Source organism: Aquarana catesbeiana, linkage group LG04 (assembly GCF_042186555.1).
Source record: "Aquarana catesbeiana isolate 2022-GZ linkage group LG04, ASM4218655v1, whole genome shotgun sequence".
Taxonomy (NCBI): Eukaryota; Metazoa; Chordata; class Amphibia; order Anura; family Ranidae; genus Aquarana; species Aquarana catesbeiana.
Window position 1 is genome coordinate 556,472,701 of NC_133327.1, and position 22,007 is coordinate 556,494,707.

Consider the following 22,007-nt stretch of genomic DNA (forward strand, 5'->3'; position numbering starts at 1 on the left):
GATCAAGAAAATATAAACACTGCAAGTTAATACGATAAACCAATTAATAATAAAAAAAAAATCAGCAAACTTTACAATATCATCATAAAAGGACTACTGCGTGAAAATAAAGGATAGTTTTAATTTCAAAAGCAAGCAACAATGAATTTACCAAACCTTTACAGAAGTTAGCATAAAATCCATTCTAATAACATTTTCTGTGTAACTAATTACATCCTGCTGTATAGGATTTACTGCATATAAACTAGAACAAAAAGGAAACTAGTGCCAACATGGAGCTGTAGCCCAAAGCAACCAGATTCCCTGATACATTTAAAATATTAAACCTGACTTGATGCTGTGGGCAAGTGTCATGTTTTTTGCTCCAGTGTATCAACCTTTTTCATTGGCTGTCAAATCCTTCAGTGTGATTACTGGAAAGAAAGTCAGCTTTTTGTATCAAAATACTCTCTTCCACGATCAAAGCTCAGACATGTACACTGGTAATACAGGTCTGAATTTATTTATATTTAAACGTGTAATTCATACAAACCCAATATTTCTAGTGATTTTATAAAAGACAGACTGCTGTCATGCTTCCTCGTGCCATAAGAAAGATTTATACTTTTTTTTTTTTTTTTTTAAGCATCTAGTCTATAAATTCCCACAGACTATGTGAAGGTGACACAGTATGCTGACAGTGCTCCACAATGAATGTGGATGTGACACCGGCCATTACAAATACATGATTGTGTGATATCACTTGTCACCTCAGAAGTAGGCCATACCAACCACATGACACTTGTAAAGAATATTAGCCTAGGCAGAAATGCCATCATAGTTATAAATCACATTAATTTAGAATACCTCTACCACGAGACTGTAAGATCCATAACAACACTGACTGATCGGAACAGTTTTCTTATTTGTATAGAGAAACTATACAAAACAAGAGTAAGGATAATATTTGTACAGAGGAAGCTGTATTGCATGGGTATACTAGTGAGCTAGATTTTGTAAACTTAAAGTGGTTGTAAGCCCTCTCATATACCCAGTGAAGTGACCTGCCTCAGGTGATACACAGAGATCAAACAAATCCTACAAATGTCTATCTGCAGTCTTCTCTACATCCATTTAAAGTGCTGAATTAAGCTTGTCTGAAAGTTCAGAAAAAAGGGGGCGGAGAGCTGAAGTTACACTCTGCAAAGCTCAGTGAGCAGAGCTCTGAGAGCTGATTGAAAGGAAGGGACACACCCCCTCAACACAGCACACAGGAACAGAGCTGAAGCTGTCAATCAGCTGGAAATCCCTCCCCTGTCACCTATTTTTTTTTCTTGGTGTCAGCTAACATTGTCAGAAATGATTAATGCTGATAGCAGAGGAACGAAGCAGCAGACAAATATGACACTTAGTGCTCTGGATTGAGACAAGTACACACTATAGAGAGATATGCTTTGTTCATAATTCAATTCGGAGGTTTACAACCACTTTAATTTGTCCACAAGGATAGTTTATAAAATGCAGATGTACTTTTCCATATCCCCTTACACATTACAAAATGTTATTTCTGATCCTTTGGCTTAACTACTAGCCGACCAGCCGCCGCAGATATATTGTGGCAGGGCGGCTCTATTGCGCGAATCGCTGTACCGGTACGACACTTCGTGCAATAGCAGGCGTGCCAGGGCCACGTCGCCGGAGCCGATGCGTGTGGCCGGTGGCCGCAATGTCCGCCAGCCACCCGCGATCGCTCCACAGAGAGGCAGAACGGGGTTCTGCCAGTGTAAACAAAGTAGATCCCTGTTCTGTCAGGGGAGTACAGTGTGATCTTCTGTTCCTAATAATCAGGAACTGCGATCTCTCTGTACTCCCTGTCAGTACACTCCCCCCACAGTTAGAAACACCTCCCTAGAAAACAGTAAACTCTTGATCGCCACCCTAGTGTTAACCCCTTCCCTGCCAGTGTCATTTATACAGTAATCAGTGGCTATTTTTAGCTCTGATCACTGTAATAATGTCACTGGTCCCAAAAAAGTGTCAAAAGTGCCCAATCTGTCCGCCGCAATGTTGCAGTCCCACTAAAAACGGACATTACTAGTAAAAAAAGTAATAATGACAAAAATGCCATAAATCTATCCCCTATTTTGTAGACACTATAACTTTTGCGCAAACCAATCAATATGCGCTTATTGGGATTTTTTTTAACAAAAATATGTAGCAGAATACATATTGGCCTAAACTGATGAATACATTTGTTTTTTTATACATATTTTTGGATATGTGTTATAGCACAAAGTAAAAAATATTGTTTTTTTCAAAATTGTTGTTTTTTTTGTTTACAAGCGCAAAAAAAAAAACAAAAAAAACCACAGAAGTGATCAAATACCACCAAAATAAAGCTCCATTTAGTGCTGCCCATCAGTAAATCCCATCAATGCCACCCATCAATGCCCACCGGTGCTCAGTGCCACATAGCAGTGCCCATAATTGCAGAATATTAGTGCCTCCTCATCAGTGCCACCCAATCAGTGCCCATAAGTGCTGCTACAAAATGTACTGACAGAAACTAAGAAAAACTTTTTTTTTTCCAAAAATTTTCGTTTTTTTTAAGTAAAAAATAAAAATCCCAGCAGTGATTAAATACCACCAAAAGGAAGCTCTATTTGTGTGAAAAAAATGATAACAATTTCACAGTTACAGTGTAGCATGACTGCACAATTGTCAAAGTGTGACAGCATTGAAAGCTGAAAAATGGCTTGGGCAGGAAGGGGGTGAAAACGCCCTGTAGGTAAGTGGTTAATCACAAGGAAAAAAAATAAAAATAAAATGGCAACGGATTGATAGAAACAAGCAGAGCTCCCCCTCATTTCAGAACTTCCCCTCAGATCTAGAACAAATGAACTTGAAGCGCACAGTATATTTGCCTTTAGTAAATCAACCTCAGGGGTAACACAGTGGGGTTTTTTTTTACGAAAGGCTTCAAACGCATGTAAACATGTAGTCAAAAACACGCAGTTATGTTCAGTTTCTGGTATGAATAAGCTTTAAGGCCTTATGCACACTGCAGCCAAAGAGCCATTTTACAGGTGTGTGACTTTTTTTTTCTGCCCTTAAATAAACAACACTCTGGGGGTTATTTACTAAAGGAAAATCCACTTTGCACTGCAATTCCACTTGAAATTGCAGTCGCTCTACATCTGAGGGGTAGATCTGAAATGAGGGGAAGCTCTGCTGATTTTATCATACAATCATGTGCAAGCTAAAATTCTGTTTTTTATCTCCCTTGCATGTCCCCCTCGGATCGACAGCGACTTTACTTCCAAGTGCACTTGCAGTGCAAAGTGGATTTTCCTTTAGTAAATAACCCCCAGAGTGTTGTTTATTTAAGGGCAGAAAAAAAAGTCACACACCTGTAAAATGGCTCTTTGGCTGCAGTGTGCATGAGGCCTTAAAGCTTATTCATACCAGAAACTGAACATAACTGCGTGTTTTTGACTACATGTTTACATGCATTTTAAGTGCGTTTGAAGCATGCTTGACGTGCACTTGAATGCATTTTGCGCTGCGTTTAGCACAGTTTGCAGTGCATCTTTCTATACTTTTTTTGGGCTTGGCATCCCCTGCATTTGCTGTGCGGAAAAATGCAGTATGCTTTACTACTTTTTTTTTTTTTTCATAAAAGATTTTATTGAAAATTTCAAAAATTGAGAACATGCAAGACAGGTATACATCAAATACAAAAAGTGCAACCATGACCCTTTTGTACAGAAGAGAAACGCGGGTGAGTCAGTGTCGCATGGGTCATGGTGAATAGAACAGTGTTATACAAATTTAATCATATCTTGCCAACCAATGCATAACCAACATAATGATAAATTAGTAGAGAGGCACCCGTGCTGGGCCAGGTAAATGGGTGCTGAACCCGTGAGACCAATATCATCAGGACTAACCTGGGTCATGAAAGAGACGTAAGTCCTGACTACAATGATATTGTGATCATTTAAATGTTTTCGTTGGTGCGTCTCTAGAGAGTTTTGGTTGGTCAAATACTCTGGGGGGGGGGTTAATACTTTTTTTTTTTTTTTTTTTTTTTTTAACTGCGCTGAACTGCCCTGCAATGATGTGAACTATGTCTACTGTATAGGATTACCTTGATTTTGGGCTGTCTATGCAGTTGGAGTGCAGTTCAAAATGCAGCCAACTGCATCCCACTGCGTTCAGTGTGAAAGAGCCCTTGTGTGCAAGCGCTAGCGAGAGCACCAGCTTTATGTCAAAATGAAATTTAACTTTTTTTAGGCCCCTGGTTGTGTTTGCACTGATGCAAGTCAATGAGAAGGCTGAATAACATGCCAGAAAATGCCCATCCTAAAAAAAATTCCAGTCGTTTGTATTCTTTCTAGTACTTTGCTTTGGCTTTTAAATCAAAGCAAAAGCTGTTACAGTATGGCTACGGCAATGAAAGCATTAATCATAGAAATCACTGGATCAGTAGCCATTCAGTAGCTACAGATCAAGTCTCCAGCTCCCTCCACAATCATACCTTTTTAAGCCTAAGGCTTAGGTAAAGTTTTAAGGCCAACTGAATAAATATCCCTTGCAGTTGGGCTGTATCCGCACTGCAAGGGTTTATTGCTCATTTTGTCTAGGGTAGAAGAGAAAAACAGTTTTGCTTACCCAATCCTCCGTCCCCCGGAGGACAGCACTCCCCCACAATGTGGTGATGGTGAACTGCCGCTCAGTGGCCTCATGTCCAGAGCAGGGCAATGAAACCTGCTCTGGTCTTGACGACGTCAGGACCCATGACTTATGGAGCATGGGGGTGAAGCGGCCTAGTTGCGGTAAGGAACGGAGGATCAGATAAGTAAATCATTTTCAACCCCCTAGGCAAAAAACGAGCAATGAATCCTTATGGTGCCTCTTCCGACAAGGCAAAATGTTTTATTTGCCCATGGGGGGGTTTGGTTTGGGCTTAAGTAGGACAGAACCAGGTTATGCAAAGTTTTATGAACGACTTTTCTGTGGAGCAGGAAGGCTGGATGGAAAAGGGGCAAGGAACCAAAGACAATGAAGGACATCTTAGTGGCAAGAAGCCCAGGGACAATCTTCCAAGGTGTATCTAAAATGTTGGCAATACTGTCTGAGAACAGGGTCTGCGGGGATCTGAATTTATTTTCACATTCTTTTTGCACAGCCTGATGCATTCTTGGCTAACTTGTGAGGCTACATTTTGGGTTGTGAGTGTTTACTTCTAGACTACAGGTCCACTTTAATGACTCCCAAGCATATTGGAGCATTCGCTCCATGTGCGATTCTTCTTTTATTGTCGGCACATGCAAAATTCTGTAAAAGGATAATTCTCTCTTATAAGGGGGAGAGGAAGAACATGTAAATGGTTTCTGAGATGGTTGCTGCTAAATCTTCAACTGATGCTTCAGATATTCATAGCCCCCAATACCATTATCACTCATTCCATCAACCTTACACTACTTTACCAACATACGAGTAACCCATGTGACAAATAATCGTTGTATAAAACAAACTATATTAGCAAACTTGTTTTTCCTTTACTAGAAAAAGCTCAGATTTTATTCTGATTACTTGCTCATGTAACATAAATAACAGATTAAATGATAACATTTATTACAGGTACTTGTATATCGCCATCAATTTCCGCAGCGCTTTACATATACATTGTACATTCACATCAGTCCCTACCCTCAAGGAGCTTACACTCTAAAGTCCCTGACTCACATTCACATATACACATACTGGGGACAATTTGGACAGGATCCAATTAACCTCCCAGCATGTCTTTGGAGGGTGGGAGGAAACCGGAGTACCCGGAGGAAACCCACACAGGCACAGGGAGAACATGCAAACTCCAGGCAGGTAGTGTCATGGCTGGGATTCGAACCAGTGACCCTTTTTACTGCTAGGCAAAAGTGCTATCCACTACACCAGTGTGCCGCCCACATCCAATGTGAATGATAAAGTTTAGACACATTTTAAGTTAAGACAACCCTTGTTGATAAGCAATGTAGTTCATGGATAAAGCCGTATAAGCTTATCCGCTTTGTTTCTAATATAAAGCAAGTTGTAGAATTTAATCTGTTGGAAAATAGGCCAACTCATTTAACCATCCCTTTTCAAACCCTGTGTCCACCAATCACGAGAGTTTGACCAGACCCCGCTGGTTTTATGGGTTAATGAATACTGCATTAGGGCAATTCATTTGCTCCAAGACCACAACTGAGACCCAACTAATTTTATTTTTCTTCAATCCTCCCACACAGACGTAAACAGAACAAGTATAACCAATGAAGATTTTCTCAATTACTGTTTCACTGTTTTCAAAAATGGTACAATTTCGGTCACTTTCAGCCCCACTGACAACAGTGCTCAAGACAAACAGAGAGGTTAATCTATCTAGCGGGGCCAAAGACAACACTAGACAGATGTTCTATTATCCATTTCCTACTAATGAAAAATTGGGCTGTACATACTAAAGTTATCTATCCAGTTCAATCTGCAGTGAGCTATGAGTTCCTAGAACTGCCAAATAATTCAACTATCACACTATATGGGGGTGATCTGTGGGGTTTATTTACTAAAGCTGGAGAGTGCTAAATTAGACTCACTTCTACATAGAAACCAATCAGCTTCTAACCTCAGATAGTTCAATTAAGCTTTGGCAATAAAACCTGGAAGCTGATTGGGTTCTATGCAGAAGTGAGCACTCTCCAGTAGGGCTGCAACGATGAATCAATAAAATCGATAATAATCTATAATGCTAGTCCCTCCTCCATCCCAGTGAATCCTGTGTACAAGGTGGCGGTGCCGCGGTATTCTCATGAGAATACAGCGGTGCTTATATGACCAGGCACGTCCGTCTCTCTCCTCCTCGCTGACGTCAGCTCCCGGATAGAGAGAGAGGTTAGAAGCAGCCATGAGCGCTGAGATATAAGGTAGCGGCTTTACACAATACTCAGTAGTAGTACATTGTGATGACAAGTTGACAAGTGCCCCTTGATTATAAGTATTTCTGGGGGGGGGGGGATAGTGCCCCATCATTGGTGTTCCGGGGGGTAGGTGGGTGGAATAGTGCCCCATCATTGGTTTTCCTGGGAGGGGGGGGGGGAATAGTGCCCCATTGGTGTTGCTGGGGGGGGATAGTGCCCAATCATTGGTGTTTCCAGGAGGAATAGTGCCCCATCATTGGTGTTCCCGGGAGGAATAGTGCCCCATCATTGGTATTCCTGGGAGGAATAGTAGTTCCCCCCATCATTGGTGTACCTGGGAGGAATAGTACCCCATCATTGGTGTTCCCAGGAGGAATAGTATCCCATCATTGGTGTTACTGGGAGGAATAGTCTCCCATCATTGGTGTTCCTGGGAGGAATAGTGCCCCATCATTGGTGTTCCTAGGAGGAATAGTGCCCCATCATTGGTGTTCCCAGGAGGAATAGTGCCCCATCATTGGTGTTCCCAGGAGGAATAGTGCCCCATCATTGGTGTTCCCAGGAGGAATAGTAGACCATCAGTGGTGTTCCTGGGAGGAATAGACACGACAAGATACCTGTACATGACAAGGGACTCTGTCATGCATTATAATATTACAGGCCTGTCTGAAAATCTACAGAATAGTATTTCAGGTTATTTTTATAATTTAAATTTTTTATACTTTTAATTTTATATGATTTTATCCGATCAATCGAAACAATAAATCGGCCAACTAATCGATTATGAAAATAATCGTTAGTTGCAGCCCTACTCTCCAGCTTTAGTAAATAAACCCCAGTGCAGTCAACCCCTGCAAGGAGTAGGACCCATTCACACCAGTGGCATGAATTGGCATGTAGCCACTGGTGTGCACTGTGAAGGAGTGGTGAGATGCATCATAATGAAGCATCACACAACTTTTTTTTTTGTTATAACTTTATTGAAATGTCACAAAATGACATTTCTGTCATCTGTATCCATTGCAGTGCATTGCGATGTAGTGTGTTGCAACATGCTGTAAAAAAAAAAAAAAAAAAGTATAACATGTTCTACTTTTTCCCCAGGTATACCACCACAGCACAGTGGTGTGAACTGAACTAAGGAAACTTACCTTGTCGATGTGTTCGGGATATAGTGTCAATGGGCCCCTATTTTGGTGGCATATTTTCAATTAGTCTTAAGCTTTGATCATTTCCAGATTTTCTTAAAAAAAGCAGTTGATGAAAATGAAGTTAGAGCCCCCTACTTGGCCACCAAAGAAGGAAATGATAAAGCTTATATAAAATTTTCTTCCCTATTGCCCCAAAAGAACATTTCTTTTTTTGGCCAACAGTGGTGGCCCATGCAAGGGCCACGCCCTTTCAGGATGCCGGATATATGAAATACTATGGCGGGTATAGGCGGGGCGTGTGTATTTTGAAGCACGTGATTAGAGCCAGAGGCTCTAATAGACTTCAAAATAGGGTGGGCTCGGGGGGCAGAGCACTGCGTCCCGATCCCACCCTGTTGTGTGGCATAGCGAATGAATTTTCGCTATTTTCACACTAACGTTCCTCCCTCCCAATCAGCAGTCAGGTCAGTGAGATCTGTCTCCCGACTGGCCAAAGCCTAACACTTTGGTGGAAGAGGAGACATGGCAGAGGAAGCCTGAGCTGAGCGGACACAGGAGCCGCAGCCACCACTTCCCGCCACTACAGAAGAGGAGGAGGAAGCCCCGTCACTCGGTAAGTGCCACCAGACCGGCCGTGGGGGGGGGGTTTCGTGAAGTGACAGCCGAGCCGGGGGACGCGACTGGCTGCACATTTGGTGGGCACAATTGGCTGCATTTGATGGGCACAAGTGGCTGCATATGATGGGCACAAGTGGCTGCATATGATGGGCACAAGTGGCCGCATATGATGGGCACAAGTGGCCGCATATGATGGGCACAAGTGGCTGCATATGATGGGCACAAGTGGCTGCATATGATGGGCACAAGTGGCTGCATTTGATGGGCACAGTGAGGCAACCAATGGGGGGGGGGGCTTCAGTATTTTTCAGTTTGTTTGCGGCCCCCAAAAATTTTGAGCACCAGCCACTACTGCTGGCCAATATAACTAATGCCCAAGCGCTTGACACGCCTAAACATGTTAGACCAGTTCTTCCAAAATGCTGCTGCCAGGAGGAAAGGAGTCTAGGAGAATTTGCAAAACGTACGATATACAGTCAGGTCCATAAATATTGGGACATCAACACAATTCTAATCTTTTTGGCTCTACACACCACCACAATGGATTTGAAATGAAATGAACAAGATGTCCTTTAACTGCAGACTTTCAGCTTTAATTTGAGGGTATTTACATCCAAATCAGGTGAACGGTGTAGGAATTACAACAGTTTGTATATGTGCCTCCCACTTTTTAAGGGACCAAAAGTAATGGGACAATTGGCTGCTCAGCTGTTCCATGGCCAGGTGTGTGTTATTCCCTCATTATCCCATTTAAAATAGAGCAGATTAAAGGGCCAGAGTTCATTTCAAGTGTGCTATTTGCATTTGGAATCTGTTGCTGTCAACTCTCAATATGAGATCCAAAGAGCTGTCAGTATCAGTGAAGCAAGCCATCATTAGGCTGAAAAAATAAAACAAACCCATCAGATAGCAAAAACATTAGGTGTGGCCAAATGAACTGTTTGGAACATCCTTAAAAAGAAAGAACGCACCGGTGAGCTCAGCAACACCAAAAGACCCGGAAGACCACGGAAAACAACTGTGGTGGATGACCGAAGAATTCTTTCCCTGGTGAAGAAAACACCCCTCACAACAGTTGGCCAGATCAAGAACACTCTCCAGGAGGTAGGTGTATGTGTGTCAAAGTCAACAATAAAGAGAAGACTTCACCAGAGTGAATACAGAGGGTTCACCACAAGATGTAAACCCATGCTGAGCCTCAAAAACAGGAAGGCCAGATTAGAGTTTGCCAAACATCATCTAAAAAAGCCTTCACAGTTCTGGAACAACATCCTATGGACAGATGAGACCAAGATCAACTTTTACCAGAGTTATGGGAAGAGAAGAGTATGGAGAAGGAAAGGAACTGCTCATGATCCAAAGCATACCACCTCATCAGTGAAGCATAGTGGTGGTAGTGTCATGGCGTGGGCATGTATGGCTGCCAATGGAACTGGTTCTCTTGTATTTATTGATGATGTGACTGCTGACAAAAGCAGCAGGATGAATTCTGAAGTGTTTCAGGCAATATTATCATTCAGCAAAATGCTTCAGAACTCATTGGACGGCGCTTCACAGTGCAGATGGACAATAACCCGAAGCATACTGCGAAAGCAACCAAAGAGTTTTTTAAGGGAAAGAAGTGGAATGTTATGCAATGGCCAAGTAAATCACCTGACCTGAATCCGATTGAGCATGCATTTCACTTGCTGAAGACAAAACTGAAGGGAAAATGCCCCAAGAACAAGCAGGAACTGAAGACAGTTGCAATAGAGGCCTGGCAGAGCATCACCAGGAACCCAGCGTCTGGTGATGTCTATGCGTTCCAGACTTCAGGCTGTAATTGACTGCAAAGGATTTGCAACCAAGTATTAAAAAGTGAAAGTTTGATGGATGATTGTTAATCTGTCCCATTACTTTTGGTCCCTTAAAAAGTGGGAGGCACATATACAAACTGTTGTAATTCCTACACCGTTCACCTGATTTGGATGTAAATACCCTCAAATTAAAGCTGAAAGTCTGCAGTTAAAGCACATCTTGTTCGTTTCATTTCAAATCCATTGTGGTGGTGTATAGAGCCAAAAAGATTAGAACTGTGTCAACGTCCCAAAATTTATGGACCTGACTGTATATGAGGTCTAAGGCTCCATGCACACTGGACGTTAAAATAACTTTAGCAGTAGCTTTGCAGTGAGTCTTTCAATGTTTAACGTTTTTGCAATAGTGTTTGTTAGTGTTTTTTAGTGATTTTTTTTTTTTTACAAATCTATTTATTTATTTTTTCATTGGATCAAAAATGTTAAAAAACGCTGGTGAGCCACGTTTTTGAACGTTCAGCGACGTTTATTAGCGTTTGGCGTTTTTTTTTGTGGTCAGAAAAACTACTCCTGAATGCGATTTAATGGCGTTCAGAAAACAGCCCATAAACTCCACCGCTGATAAACATCCAAAAACGTCCATGTGTGCATGGACACATAGGATAACAGAGGGGAGTTTATGGGCTGTTAAAAAAAGCGCCCAAACTCCCAAAAACGGCCGTTTATGAGCTTCAGTGTGCATGGAGCCTTAAAGTAATTCGGACTTGTGTGCTACGTGGTTATTTGTTATCAGAAAACACTTCAAACAATGTTCATAACAAGGCTGTAAACAGCAGAACCTGTTGTAGATGTCAATTACTCCTGCCTCTGCTAGACAAATGAGTAATCAGTGAGGAAAGCAGATATGAGGTGTTCTATTGGCTTGGCTGAGGAAAACAGACATGCAGATTAACTTGGCAAGAAGATAAATGAAAAGTAGACAGGATTTACTTGTGCTTTACTTATGCTATATTTTGGTCACAGGAGTTATAGCAAGACTAATAGGCTGGCTACATTTTCAATTTGTCATTTACCAAGCATTAGGCAACCCGGAACCAAAAAGCACTACAGGACTACAGTGCATTTTATTTTTCATTTTGCAGAAATGTAAAGCTTTTTTTTTTTTTTTTTTTTTTATTATACATTACATTTTCATTGATCACCTGGTTCCTCCATTTAGAACCTTGCATTTGGCAGTCATGTTGAAAAATTTGACCAGAGCACAGGAAAAAGTTGTTTGCATTCTTCAGCACAATAAATAGGAAGAAACACAGGGGGTTATTTACTAAAGGCAACTCCACTTTGCGCTACAAGTGCAAACTACAAGTGTAAAGTGCACTTGAAATTGCACTGAAAGTGCAGTCGCTGTAAATCTGCGGGGTAGATCTGAAATGAGGGGAAGCTCTGCTGATTTTATCATCCAATCATGTGCAAGCTAAAATGCTGTTTTTTATTTTCCTTGCATGTCCCCCTCAGATCTACAGCGACTTTACTTCCAAGTGCACTTTCAGTGCAATTCCAAGTGCACTTTTAGTTTGCACTTGTAGTGCAAAGTGGATTTGCCTTTCGTAAATAACCCCAACAGTACAGTTAAAGTGGATTTAAAAGGAACCCTGCATCCTCTGTGGGTTTGTTTCTAGTTAATTGCTAAATATAAAAGTCTCACTGCAAAGGGAAGTCCCATCCAAGGACTGTAATAAAGAGCAGAGAAAACATTTACAAAGCATTCTATTGCTAGGACTGGAAGAATATGACATTTTAAAGTGGCTATAAACTCTGCTACACCACTTTTACCTACAGGTAAGCCTATAACAAGGCTTGCACAGTTTAGGAGATATTCAGTATATGCTCTACCGAAGTAATCGGCGCATGCACACTGGAGAAACGGGTCGCTGGTGCCGTTTCTTCAGTAGCCGTGCCGTGACCAGCGGCTTCCGCGCACATGCGCGGGAGTGACGTCATCGAGGTTCCAGCCAATCAGAGCCACAAGCCCGAAAATAACACTGGTGGAAGATGTTGGCCGTGTACTTGGAGTGCCGACGCTAATTCAGGGCATCGTTCTGAGGCAAGTATTTCATAATGAGCTACTATGCAACGCTTAGACCCCTTTCACACTGAGGCGGTTTGCAGGCGGTATTGCGCTAAAAATACCGCCTGCAAACCGCCCCTAAACAGCCTCCGCTGTTTGTTCAGTTTTGTTCAGTGTGAAAGCCCGAGGGCTTTCACACTGAAGCGGTGCGCAGGCAGGGCGGTGAAAAAAGTCCTGCAAACCGCTTTTTTGGAGCGGTGAAGGAGCGGTGTATTCACCGCTCCTTCACCGCTCCTGCCCATTGAAAGCAATGGGACATATAGCGGCCGAATACCGCTGCAAGAACGACGGTACAGCAGCGCTAAAAATAGCGCTGTTGTACCGCCGACGCCCCCACCGCCCCAGTGTGATAGGGGCCTTACTGGCTCATTATGCCTTTGTCTTGCAGGGGTTTTTTTTTTCTCCAAAGGTTTACAACCTCTTTAACGAAAATAATAACTTCAGAATAAAAAGGGAAGGTTATTTTTTATTAACGGTAATATATAAAATGATAGTGTTTGGCTATTCAAGTGGCCTAATAGACCGAACCCAAGAGGAAGATTGGGAGAGGATGGAAGCCCCCAGGACAGCGGAGAGTGCTGACAGAAGCACTTTAGATCATTGTTTGATAAGTACCAGCAAGTCTGCTATAATGTACTATTATGTGCATACTAGCACATTATGGTATAAAGCTCCAAGGGATCATTTAATAAAAATAAAAAAATATATAGTGGCATTTATTTCTGTTTTATTATTATTTATTACAGGCACTTGTATAGCACTGTCAATTTATGCAGGGCTTTACATATATTGTACATTCACATCGGCCCCTGCCCTCTAGGAGCTTACAATCTAAGGTCCCCAACTCACATTCAGGCTGGGTTCACACTGGTCCGACAAACGCTCCGACATTGGGAGCTCATGTCGCATGACGTGTGAAATTTAATGTTTCCCTATGGGAGCCGTCCTAACTGGTCCGACACAAGTCGTTCCGACTTTAGAAATGCTCCCTGTACTACTTTGGTCCGACTTTGATCCTACTTCAGCCTATTGACTATCATTGAAGTCGGATCACCGTCTTGCATGATCCGACTTCGGCACGCGACTTGTGCTCAGATGTTCTTGAGGGGGAACTCCGCGCCAAATTTTAAATAAAAAACCGGCATGGGTTCCCCCTCCAAGAGCATACCAGGCCCTTGGGTCTGGTATGGACCTTGAGGGGAACCCCCTACGCCGATAAAAACGGCGTGGGGGTCCCCCCCAATCCATACCAGACCCTTATCCGAGCACGCAGCCCGGCCGGACAGGAATGGGGGTGGGGACGAGCGAGCGCCCCCCCCCCCCCCCTCCTGAACCGTACCAGGCCGCATGCCCTCAACATGGGGGGTTGGTGCCTTGGGGGAGGGGGCCCGCTGCGGCCCCCCACCCCAAAGCACCTTGTCCCCATGTTGATGAGGACAAGGGCCTCTTCCCGACAACCTTGGCCATTGGTTGTCGGGGTCTGCGGGCGGAGGGCTTATCGGAATCCAGGAGCCCCCTTTAATAAAGGGGGCCCCCAGATCCCGGCCCCCCCCCCTATGTGAATGAGTATGGGGTACATGGTACCCCTACCCATTCACCTAGGGAAGTGTCAATAAAAAAAACCACAGTACACAGGTTTCAAAATTAATTTATTGGGCAGCTCCGGTATCTTCTTCCGACTTCTCCCGGTGTTCCGCCTCTTCTCCCGGGCCCCGCCGCTATCTTCTTCCAGCTCTATTGCCAGCGAGGGGCCCGGTCTGCTGCCGCTGTCTTGTCGCCGCTGTCTCGCCGCTTCTTCTCTTCACCTCTTCTTCCGATGTTGACACGACGCTCTCCCCGGCTGGAATGCTCTCTGTGCGCTCTGCTCTGACTTATATAGGCGGTGACCCCGCCCCCTTATGCCGTCACAGTCTCTGGGCATGCTGGGACTGTGACGGCATAAGGGGGCGTGGTCATCGGGTGATGACCACGCCCCCTAAAACGACACAGTCCCAGCATGCTCTATTGCCAGAGAGACCGGGCCCCTCGCTGGCAATAGAGCTTACAGATTACAGTACTGTATGAAATCATTTCACATGCCTTTTGTCCCCAGTGCTTTGGCCCATGCCCTGCATGCAGTTTTATATTATATATACTGTTCTTTCTGCCTGGAAACTTGAGATTGTCCATAGCAACCAAAAAGTGGCCCTTTACATCAAAAGTGGCTTTAGACCAGCTAGAAAACAGCGATAGTAAATTAGAACACTTGCAGAATTGAGCGATAGTGAATTGTGGGGAAATTTATTTTATTATTATTAGATTATTATTTTTTTTAATTATTTATATTTATTTATTATATTATAATTTATGATTTTGTGTTTCAAACTTCATCATACCCGGGATATCTACTAGACTCTTGGTGAACAGATCTAAGTGTGTTACTGCTAAGAATTACAGACCTACAATATAAAACGCCAAATTTCTATGCAAAATAATTGTACCGCTTTGAGACTCAAAAATCTGAAATAATCATACCGCCAGGGAGGTTAACAGAGTCCCAAAGTTTAAGAGTAGAGGCCAGAATCGGGTTCAAGGACTTAGGTAAAGAAGTCGGAGGGAGCCATGGTAGAGGGGCCAGCGGTACTGGATAAACCTCAAAAAGATCCAAGGAGGCCCAATGTGGTAAATTAAAAATATCGTAAGATCTTTGATACAGCTCAAATCCTCAGAGACAGCAATATCTCTGCCCATAAGGTCCTGTTGAGCCTGAGTCAATGTGGCTAAGGAAAGACTTGAGAGAAAGTCATTAATTGCTGCAGTATCTACTTGTGTAGATGCAGCATACAACGAGGCTAGGCGGTGCTTAAATTCCTCAAGAATCCAAAAAGGAATCATAGTTAGGAATGCATGTCTAGTGCGAAGAGTAACTGGGAAATGTTTGGATGAAAATGTTTTTAGTCGATTAGCCAACATTGTGTCGGGCTTGTTCCCTTTAGCGCACCACTTCTGGCGGGTGCAGCGGAGAGTCTGTTCCACACAATCCATAAGACTGAGGTCAAGCTTAGTGCGAGTCTGCTCCAAGGCCCTACGGTTGGAGAGAGTGGGTGAACGCTTAAATAGGGCCGAAGCCTGGTCAAGCTGGTGCTCCAATTGCCTTGGCTTCTGAATACATACATTTGGAAGCAAGTTGTATGATATGACGGCGCAGCACTGCCTTATAGGCCTCCCAAAGTGCGACTGTTGAGGAACATTTATTTTTTTCAACTGTGTATCTGTGTGTGAAGTTTCACTGTTCACTTACTTAGTTACTATCTTTGAAAAGAAAGCATTTGCCAATAGAAAACGCAAAGCCACAACATGATGTATACACTGAAGAATGGTAATAAATTATAACTAAAAGGCAAAACTTTTTTTTTAATTTGGGATACAGTGTAGCGATATAAGAACACTTAGCAGGTTTTTATTGCTGTCTGTGCCCCTCATTAGGGAGATTATTTATTTATTTCAGGTACTTATATAGCGCCGTCAATTTACGCAGCGGTTTACATATACATTGTACATTCACATCAGTCCCTACCCTCAAGGAGCTTACAATCTAAGGTCCCTAACACGCATTCATACATATTAGGGACAATTTAGACAGGATCCAATTAGCCTACCAGCATGTGTTTGGAGTGTGGGGGGAAACCGGAGTACCCGGAGGAAACCCACGCAGACACAGGGAGAACATGCAAACTCCAGGCAGGTAGTGTCATAGTTGGGATTCGAACCAGCGACCACCCTCTCTATTTGTCCTGTTTACCATTATCATCAAAAGTGAAAGTCAAAGATGATCCCAAATTTTAGGTTGACCCCAGAACAGGGTTAGAGGGGAAATCTTTCGATTGAGACACTAGTTCTGGTGACTACTAGGGATTCCCTCACTTTGGAGGGATTTCCTCTATTCTTTGTTTATAGGACAGGAAGTAAAGAAAAAAAATCATCCCAATGGGACACATATGGCAATAAAAAAAAAGAAAAAAGGAAGAAAGGACCGGGTTTATAACCCTCCCTTACGCTGTCCAAAATGGTAAAAAAAAGTTTTTGCCTTTAGTTCTACAAATAACTATGTTTTAGCCTGTATGACTGACAGCCAAACTAATCACTAATCACTTACTTTATGACTCTAGGAAATGCAAATATACACAGAGTGATAAAGAACACAGCTGGCAGCCAGAATTTTCTTTCAAGACATTTTTACCAAAGTGGTGGTAAGATAAATAAAACAACTTAACACATTTAGATAATGTCAAACTTCAGTACAAAGTCAAAAGACTCAAAAGTGGAAAAAACAATACACAGGAACATTTAGGCTCGGTTCACACTATAGCAACCTGAAAGTCGTGCGACTTTGCCAGACGATGGGGGAATCTTAACAATTTTCATTCTTTCAACTCATGGTTGAAGTAAAGAAAACTGCATAATGTATGACCTGCCTTAGAAAACCATCCTGTCCTGATTGCTATCTATTCTTCCCTGAAATACCCAGCACCAACAGTAACTGCCTGCAGACCTCACCTCTTCCCTCCTCCTGGCTGAATGGAGATAAACTTGCAAGGTCAGCAGAGATGACCTTGCAAGTTTATAGTGCAGAGCTTGAAATAATTGCTGCTTTGTGCACTGATGAATAGAATGCGCTTGCATTGAATTTACATTTGGGCAGGCTTGCTGTGATCACTGTAGAAATAATTATTTTTTGTTGAAAATAAGCACATACTTCACAGTATTATGTTTAACTTGTGCTAAACAGAACGTGTATAAAGTTATTAAACAAAGCCGTGTCAACCATGTGACGATAAAGGCCTCATGCACACCGGATTATTGTAAACGCTGTTTCCCCTTACAGGTGAGAATCCATGTTAAAAAAATATTTAAGCCACATTTTTCTTTTTCAAATGCATTTAGGCACATTTGGCCATTTATTTATTTAACTTGCCAGATTTTTAAATTTATTCTGACCAATGACATGAATAAACTTCAAACTTTAGACATGTTTTTTTTAATGTCCAACAGCTCCAATCCTGAATGCAATTCTTCAGAAGGAGCTCAGACTGCCCTTAAACGCTGATGCTCCCTAAACCCCTCTAAAAGCCTTTGGGCTTTATTTACTAAAACTGGAGAGTGAAAAACCTGGTGCAGCTGTGCATGGTAGCCAAACAGCTTCTAACTTTAGCTTGTTTAATTAATGTTTGACAAAAAAAACCCCCAAAAAACCTGGAAGCAGATTCGTTTCTATGCAAAGCTGCACCATAATTTACACTCTCCGGTTTTAGAACATTATTAGCCCCTATGCATGCATGGACACATAGGGGTTGATTTACTAAAAATGGAGAGTGCAAAATCTGTTGCAGCTGTGCATGGTAGCCAATCAGCTTCTAACTACAGTTTGCTCAATTAAAGTGAATGTAAAGGTTTTTTTTTTTTTTTTTAATAAAAAACATGTCATACTTACCTGCTCTGTGCAAGGGGTTCTGCACAGAGCAGCCCCGATCCTCCTTTTCTGGGGTCCCCCAGTGGCGCTCCTGGCTCCTCCTCCACATTGAGTGTTTCCCCAAGGAGAGCCGCATTCCATGGGGGCACTTGTGCAGGCACGCTCCCAAGTCTTGCTGCTGTGTCCATTGACGCATATCAATCTATCCAATGGAGGACCCGAGACAGCGGCTGGAGCTGCTGTGCTCATCCCTGTCGCTGACTTGATCAGGCTCAGGTAAGAAAAAGGGGGGCTCTGGGGGGCAGCTGCAGCACAGAAGGTTTTTCACCTTAATGCATAGAATGCATTAAGGTGAAAAACCACGAGGGTTTTCTTTAGGCTAGTTTCACACTGAGGCGTTTTTCAGGCGCTAAAGGGCTAAAAATAGCACCTGTAAAGCGCCTGAAAAACACCTCCCCTGCAGCCCCAGCGCTGCACTTGCAGGATGTTAGAAAAAGTCCGGCAAGCAGCATCTTTCTGTATACATCGCTTCTCCACCGCCCCTGCCATTGAAATCAATGGCCACCGCTGCAGAAGCGCCTGCAAAGCGCTTCAGCAGCGGCACTTTGAACCCTTTATTTGGTCGCTAGGGGGGGGTTAAAAGCACCCCGCTGGCAGCCGAAAAGCTCCGCTAGCCAAAAAACTAACGCCGCCCCCGCCCCAGTGTGAAAGTAGCCTTAACCACTTTCCGACCAGCGAGCCATCGTAGCTGTACATTGGCTCTTTAAGACACCGTAGCATGACCGCCGGGCACCCGTGATCGCTCGTGACAGAGCGAGAACCAGGATCTGTGTGTGTGTAAACACAAAAATGCCAGTTCTGTCAGGGGAGAAGAGACAGATCATGTGTTCCTACTAAGTAGGAACAACGATCAGTCTCCTTCTCTAGTCAGCCACATTCCCCCCACAGTTAGAAACACACATAGGGAATACAGTTAACCAATCGATTGCCCCCTAGTGTTAACCCCTTCCCTGCCAGTGACATTTATACAGTAATCAGTGGCTATTTTTAAGCTCTGATCGTTGTATAAATGTCACTGATCCTAAAAAAGTGTCAAAAATGTCCGATGTGTTAGTCGCAATGTTGCAGTCCGGATAAAAATCACAGATCACCGCCATTACTAGTAAAAAAAATAAACAATAATTATAATATAATAGTAAAAAAATGCCATAAACCTATCCCCTATTTTGTAGATGCTATAACTTTTGCGCAATCCAATCAATATATGCTTATTGCGATTTTTTTTTACCAAAAATATGTAGAAGAATACATGTCGGCCTAAACTAATGAAGAAATTCATTTTTTTTTTTTTTATATTTATTATAGCAAAAAGTACAAAATAGTGTTTTTTTCAAAATTGTCACTATTTTTTGTTTATAGTGCAAAAAATAAAAACCACAGAGGTGATCAAATACCACCAAAAGAAAGCTCTATTTGTGGGGGGGGGGGGGGGGAGACATACATTTTGTTTGGGTACAACATTGCACGACCGCGCAATTGTGAGTTAAACTTTGACAAAAAAAAACTGGAAGCTGACTGGTTTCTATGCAGAGCTGCACCAGATTTCGGACTCTCCAGTTTTAGTAAATCAAAGTCATAGGCTTTTATTGAGGCGCGTTCAGGGGCTTAGGCAAAAAATACCAAAAGCCCACAAAATGTCAGTTTAGGAGCAGCAGTGTATATGAGGCCTTAGGCTGTCCATAGGCTTTAGATTGTGGTTAGATGGGCAGGCAGACAAGTGGGCGTTGAGAGATGACATCATCTCTCTCTGCCCGCCGCGCATCACCGCTCTTCCGCCCTCACAGCCCAGCCTCTTCAATGTCGGAGGTGCTGCAAAGAGCAGACATGACATCATCTCTCACCACCAGCCCGCATCTCACTCTCCTTCCCTCACCCAGAACTGGCCACTGCACAGAACTGGCCTCTGTACTAAACTAATTGGATCAGTGCTGCCACTAATGCAGTGGCAATACACATGTGGTGGCACTGGCAGGTGACGTGGCAAGTGACAATACACATGTGGTGGACACTGGCAGGTGACGTGGCAAGTGACAATCCACATCTGGTAGCAGGCGACATGGCAAGTGACAAGCTGCATCTGGTGGCAGGCGACACGCCCAGGGCTCCCACTGATTCTGCCTTATGGTGAGTTGAACAATTTCATAGTATATTACCATGTAACAATATTAATAATGCGCTTCAATCACCCTAACCAAGGTGCCACCATGTGACACCATAACCAAGGTGCCGGGATGAATGAAGCGCCAACACCAGCCATTGCCCCGACAAATTGCCTGTGAAAAATCGCCCCCCTACCCCCCCCCCCCCCCCGGCCTTGGCACAATCTTCCTCCACGCAGCCGGTCTTTGTTTTGTATGCAGTAAACAAAATCTTTTAAAACGGTATCACACTATGGAGTTTCTTTTTGATAGTGAGTGAGGAGGCTACATCTTTGAGCAGTGTTTGGACATCATCTCTCACCACCCGCCCGCAACCTGACCTGGAATCCGTTTTGATGATTCAGAAGCGTGTATTGACCAAACTTACTTGCAAGGTCACACGCTCTGAGGTCATTACCTTGGGGTGGGGAGCACCCGAGTGTAGTCACTGCTGCAGATCGCTATATTCACAGTCACCTATCAAGTCACGTTTATTATTGCTGTAATAAGGACACTGAAAACTGATCCTGGTTGGTCAGGGTATCACGGACTTAGACGCACTTGAGCACTTTATGGATCACTTTTGTATTAATATTTATATTTTATGAAATGTGTGTATATTCATGCTATATGATGTTGAAAGCTGAATGACGACTTTAGTCGCTTATATATTATTATATTCTTGGATTTGATTTTATAGGCACATCACTTTAGATAACAATTTTGTTTTTTAGGTTTTTGATGCAGGTTCAGCAGATCATTAAGGGGATAGCGCAGCACGTGATTTATTTATTTATCTTGTATTCTGTCATACAAGAACTTTTGTAACTTTAGTAAACTATTGGTTTTTGACATGAGATTAGCATGCAAAAAACCGGACAATGATCATTTGTCCGATATTCTTATCGTGTGTACTAGACATTAGCCCTATTAAGGGTATATACAACTTGGATCAATGACAAGCACATGCCCGAAATTCAAATGTGATAAGAAGCCATACCTAATGAACATCAAAGTATTTTGAGCTTGGGAGAATCAAAAACAAGCAAGGGGTGCAAGAGGACACAAAGCCACATACATGAGATTGGAGAAGCGGTTTAACCTTAACCCCCCTGGCGGTATTCCCGAGTTTGGCTCGGGGTGGATTTTTAATACCAAAAGTGGTATCAGCGAGCCAGACTCGGGATCGCATCGCAGGATCCAGGAAGAGTTTACTTACCTTGTCCCCTGGATCCTGCGATGTCTCCTCGCTGTGATCGGCGAGCCGTTGTGTCTCGCTCGATTCACAGTGCCGAGCTCCGTTCCCTGCGAGCGTTGCGACGCACGGGGACGGAGTTCGGCGGCAAATTCAAAAAGTGAAACACACAGTACAGATACAGTATACTGTAATCTTACAGATTACAGTACTGTATCAAATAATTACACATCCCCTTTGTCCCTAGTGGTCTGTCCAGTGTCCTGCATGCAGTTTTTTATTATAAAAACTGTTCTTTCTGCCTGGAAACTGGAGATTGTCCATAGCAACCAAAACTGTCTCTTTACATCAAAAGTGGCTTTAGACCAGCTAGAAAACAGCAATAATAAATTAGAATCACTCGCAGAATTGAGCGATAGTGATTTGTGGGGAAATCCGTCACCAAACACTGAAAGTAATGACAGCGTTTATTATATTATAATTTTTTATTTAGTTTTTCAAACTTTATCATACCCGGGATGTCTACTAGACTCT

At 42.9% G+C, this 22,007-nt stretch overlaps 1 protein-coding gene across 2 annotated transcripts in view; it reads right to left on the reverse strand.

The window, feature by feature from the left end:
- The window catches only part of ABHD12 (abhydrolase domain containing 12, lysophospholipase), a 218,669-nt gene that overhangs the window by 98,030 nt on the left and 98,632 nt on the right, over positions 1–22,007 (reverse strand). The gene's annotated exons all lie outside the window — the stretch shown is intronic.